The following is a 5,773-nucleotide window of genomic DNA, read 5'->3' as shown; positions in this document are numbered from 1 at the left end:
ATCATTCTCATTTCTCTTCCCAATTTTTCCTCCATTTCTCTTAGGGAGGAGGTCCTCTAGGGTAGAGGTCCTAGGGTGTGTGCCAGCTTGCCAGGGTGTGTGGGGGCTTCAGAGAGGGCACCCAACTAATACCTTCAGCAGCTAAGAAAACCCCAGCATTTGGGGTGAAGCTCCCCAGTCTGGTGGCAGAGTCCTTCTGTGGCAAAAAGCCTAGGGGTCAAGTGATTGAGTGGCAACATGAGCAGGCAAAGGAAGCAAAATAAACAGAGCAACCCAACTTTACACTCCTATTTTGGCAACATAAAGGATCAAAGCATGGAACAGGAGGAAGACAGTGAAGTCAGAATTCCTGCACCAAAAGTTTCAAAGAAAAATACGAGCTGGTTACAGGTCATAGAGGACCTTAAGAAGCAAATAAGAGAAGTGGACAATAGTACCTTTCTAAAGGATTGTAAGTAAGTAAAAATCAAATGAGATAACACATATAAAGCCCTTAATAAACCTTTTGTTGTTCTTTAGTGTTTTTCAGTCATATCTGACTCTTCATGACCCAATTCAGGGTTTTGCCTTTATTTATTTATTTACTGGGGGCAAAGATGCTGGTTTGGTTTGCCATTTCCCTCTCCAGCTCATTGTACAGATGATAAAATTGAGGCCAACAGAGTTAAATGACTTGCCCAGGGTCACACAGCTAGTAAGTATCTGAGGCCAGTTTTGAACTCTGGTCTTCCTGAATCCAGACCCAGAACTTTATACACTGTTTCACCCAACTGTCTTTAAGGTATTATATAAATGTGAACTACTATCATTGTTGAAAAAGGTAAAAAATATCAGTTTCAAAACCAGAAGTTCTGTAAAATGGGTCAGTGACTGTTTTTACCCACTTACACAATTGGTTATTTTCTCCTTAGCTTATTAACCTAAGTGGCCTCTCTTTTTCCAGCTAGAACTGATTGGGTTAGCCACTACTGAAATTATATATGGTTATATGTTTGCAAGATTGTTAGGATCAGTTTGTTCCTCTTTTCGTCTTGCTGCCAGCTGAAGCCTTTGGGCTCCTGCTCTCTCTGCCAAGATGCCTGAGGAAACGCAGACCCAGAACCAACCCATGGAGGAGGACGAAGTGGAGACTTTTGCCTTTCAGGCAAAAATTGATCAATTGATGTCGTTAATCATTAATACATTCTACTCTAATAAAGAGATCTTCCTGAGAGAGCTAATTTCAAATTCATCCGATGCCCTGGACAAAATCAGGTATGAGAGTCTGACAGATCCCAGTAAACTAGACTCTGGGAAAGAGCTGAACATTAGCATCATTCCAAACAAAGATGATTGCACCCTTACCATTGTGGATACTGGTATTGGAATGACCAAAGCTGATTTAATCAACAATCTTGGTACAATAGCAAAGTCTGGAACCAAAGCTTTTATGGAAGCTTTACAGGCTGGTGCAGATATTTCCATGATTGGTCAGTTTGGTGTTGGTTTTTATTCTGCCTATCTGGTTGCTGAGAAAGTGACTGTGATCACTAAACATAATGATGATGAACAATATGCCTGGGAGTCTTCAGCAGGAGTGTCATTCACCATTAGGACTGACATAGGTGAACCTATGGGTGGAAGAACAAAGGTAATTCTGCATTTGAAAGAGGACCAAACTGAGTACTTAGAGAAAAGAAGAATAAAGGAAATTGTGAAGAAGCATTCTCAATTCATTGGCTATCCAATTACACGTTTTGTGGGAAAAGAACAGGACAACAAAGTCAGTGATGATGAAGCAGAGGAAAAGGAAGAGAAACTGGAGAAGGAAAAAGAAGAAAAGGAGTCTGAGGACAAGCCAGAAATAGAAGATGTTGGCTCAGATGAAGAAGAAGAAAAGAAAGATGGTGACAAGAAGAAAAAGAAGAAGATCAAAGAAAAATATATCGATCAAGAAGAGCTTAACAAAACAAAGCCAATCTGGACCAGAAATCCTGATGATATTACCAATGAAGAATACACGAATTCTTTAAGAGCTTGACAAATGACTGGGAAGATCATTTAGCTGTGAAACACTTCTCAGTGGAAGGACAGTTGGAATTCAGAGCCCTTCTATTTGTTCCAAGACGTGACCCCTTTGATTTATTTGAAAATAGAAAGAAAAAGAATAACATCAAATTATATGTGCACAGAGTTTTCATCATGGATAACTTGAAGACCTGATTCCTGAATATCTGAATTTCATCAGAGGTTTGGTGGATTCTGAGGATCTTCCTCTAAATATTTCACGTGAAATGCTGCAGGAAAGCAAAATTCTGAAAGTGATGAGGAAGAATTTGGTCAAAAAGTGCTTTGAACTCTTCACTGAACTGTCAGAGGACAAAGAGAATTACAAAAAGTTTTATGAGCAGTTTTCTAAAAACATTAAGCTTGGAATACATGAAGACTCCCAGAACCGGAAGAAACTTTCAGAATTGCTGAGATACTATACTTCTGCTTCTGGTGATGAGATGGTTTCTCTTAAGGATTATTGCATGAGGATGAAGGAGAACCAGAAACACATCGATTACATGACTTGTGAAACCAAGGACGAAGTGGCTAATTCAGCTTTTGTTGAGCATCTTCGGAAGCATGGTTTAGAAGTAATATATATGATTGAACCTATCGATGAGTATTGTGTGCAACAGCTAAAGGAATTTGAGGGCAAGACTTTAGTGTCTGTAACCAAAGAGGGTTTGGAACTCCCAGAAGATGAAGATGAAAAAAAGAAACAGGAGGAAAAAAAAGGCAAAGTTTGAGAATCTTTGCAAAATTATGAAAGATATCCTGGAAAAGAAAGTTTAAAAGGTAGTTGTATCAAACCGATTGGTTACTTTCCCATGCTGCATTGTCATAAGCACATATGGATGGACAGCAAACATGGAAAGAATAATGAAGGCTCAGGCACTAAGAGACAACTCAACAATGGGTTACATGGCAGCAAAGAAACACTTGGAGATAAACCCTGATCATTCCATTATTGAAACTCTACGGCAAAAGGCAGAGGCTGACAAGAATGATAAATCCGTGAAAGATCTGGTCATCGTATTGTATGAAACTGCACTGTTGTCTTCTGGGTTCAGTTTGGAAGATCCCTAGACACATGGCAATCAAGTCTACAGGATGATCAAATTTGATCTTGGAATTGATGAAGATGATTCAACTACTGAAGAAAGCAATGCAGCTATAACTGAGGAAATGCCACCTCTTGAAGGAGATGATGATATATCATGAATGGAAGAAGTGGACTAAAGCATTGTTTCCTAGACTAGTCTGAATAAGTTATTTTGTATAAGGTGTTGAGAAAATACTTGATGTCTTCATTCCCTCTGATGTATATTTTCAGATACATTCTCTTTATTTTTGTTAAATCACTTTAAAAAAATATGTATGGCATGAACATGCTATTTAAGGGGAAGTTTAGAATTCTCTTCCCTTCTAAGTATAATCAATACTGTGATACCTTAGACATTCAAGCAAGAACTAGTAATCGTTGGTTTTATTTTAGGGAGGGAGAAATAATATCCTTAATATATGTCCAAACATTGTAATCTAATGTTAACTCACTAACACTCTTGTGTTCTGAATACAGTATGTAACAAAAAGCTGAATAATGGAATTGAATTACTCCTTGGTCTCTAAAATACACTGTTTTGAGGTATCTTAAAATGTTTATAAAATTGTCTTTCTTTTATATATTTAAAATAATTGAGTTCCATTCTATTCCATCAATTTTTGCATGTATAAAACCCTGAAGTCTAGGAAAATAAAAGTGTTAACACCAAAAAAAAAAAAAGATTGTTGGGAACATAGATGTAGGATTAGAAGAAAATTTACTGGCCATCTAATTTTTAAAACTATTTGGTATTGGCTAAGAAATAGAAAGGTAGATCAATGGAACAGAGTAGAAATACAATTTACAGCAGGATCTAGTCCAACTCTTTCATTTTGTAGATGGGGATACTAAATGACTTGCCCAAAGTCTTAATGGGGGTAAGCAGCAGAGCCAGAATCTGAAACCAGGTCCTTGGACTTGAAATCTAGCACATTCCTTTGTGTCACTTTCCTTGGATTTATACATTGGCAGAGAATAGTGAAAACACACTGACCCTAAAGTTAGGAGATCTAGGTTGGAGTCCAACTTTGTTATGAACAAGTTGTGTGATCCAGGGCATTGTCATAGGATTTCTACGATAGCTATTTCTTCATCCCTGAAAATGCATATAGTAGTTATGCTACTTATCTCAGGGTAATTTTGAAGAATATGACTCTGTAAGCCTTAAAAAGATGAGTTCTCATGACAAAACAAAAAAAATGATAAATGTTGAAGAAGATGTGGGAAAATTGGAATACTGATTCATTGTTGGTAGAGTTGTAAATTGATCCAACCATTGTGGAGAACTATGGCCAAAGGGCTATAAAACTGTGCATACCAGTTTGATCCAGCAATACCACTACTATATCCCAAAGAGATCATAAAAAAAGGAAAAGAACTTAAATGTACAAAAATATTTACAGCAGTTCTTTTCGTGGTGGCAAAGAATTGGAAATTGAAGGGATGCCCATCAATTGGAGAATGACTGAACAAGTTGTAGTATATGAATGTAATGGAATACTGTTGTTACATAAGAAATAATGGGTATGTGAATTTCAGAAAAACCTGGAAAGTCTTCCATAAAACTTATGCTAAATGAAGTGAGCAGAACCAGGAGAATATTGTATACAGTAACAGCAACACTGTGTGATTACCAACCATGATAGACTTAACTTTTCTCAGTAATACAATGATCCAAGACAATTTCAAAACATTCATGATAGAAAATGCTATCCAGAGAAAGAATTATGGAGTCTGAATGTAGATTGAAGCACACTATTTTCTTTTTTTTCTTCTCATGTTTTTCCCTTCAATTCTTATTCTTCTTTCACAACATGACTAACATGAAATATGTTTACTATAACTGTACAATGAATGCATAGCCTATATGGGGGGAGAGGGGAAAATTTGAGCTAAAAATCTTACAAAAGTGAATATTGAAAAATAAAAATTAATTTTTTTTAAAAGATGAGTTGTCATTGTATATGCATGTAGGTTATAATCTCCCTAACAGCAGAGACAATTTATCACTATTGAAGCTTGGTGATAGTACCATGCACAGAATGGTATGCTATGACTATTAGATGAAATGTGTAAAGGAAGCTTCCCCATTGGAGGCTAGCCAGCATCTTGTTTGTTGTCCCACCATAGGGTTAACAAGGAATTGAGTTCATTGACTTACTGACCCCTGCCAGGGGTCCAACAAGGATGGAAATGCCTCTCATAGAATGGTGTCCCCCCAGGCCCTAATTCCTTCTACTCACTCCCCTCTGTTTTTCCCAGTGGTACTTCATGTGCCCACCCACCTTTACTAATGCGGTCTAGTATACACAGGGACTCTATCACATAACAGTTTGAGGGCGTCAGTACAATACCTTGTTGTCAATCAACTTAACTCAGGTTTAAACTCAATCATTCCACTGCAGGGGCTGTTGATGGCTGAGGTTTAAAAGTAAATATAATAGCTCCCATGACTATAGTACTTTAAGGCTTACAAAGGGCTCACTGCAACTCTGTGAATAAGATAGGGAATCACCATACAAATGGGTAAATAGATAGCCAGATGATAGACATGCATTAATTAAAGCTATTAATGGACTGGGCTAAACATATATATATATGCACATATACATATATGTGTATTCATATGTAGATATACAC

At 37.2% G+C, this 5,773-nt stretch overlaps 1 pseudogene; it reads left to right on the top strand.

The window, feature by feature from the left end:
* Nucleotides 1–1,003: 1,003 nt before the first annotated feature.
* Nucleotides 1,004–3,270, top strand: LOC138164554 (heat shock protein HSP 90-alpha pseudogene; annotated as a pseudogene).
* Nucleotides 3,271–5,773: the final 2,503 nt, after the last annotated feature.

Source organism: Petaurus breviceps, unplaced genomic scaffold (genome assembly GCF_028583685.1).
Source record: "Petaurus breviceps papuanus isolate PSGF00001 unplaced genomic scaffold, PetGlider_PUasm1.0 190, whole genome shotgun sequence".
Taxonomy (NCBI): domain Eukaryota; kingdom Metazoa; phylum Chordata; class Mammalia; order Diprotodontia; family Petauridae; genus Petaurus; species Petaurus breviceps.
This window is presented reverse-complemented; position numbering and strand designations above follow the sequence as displayed.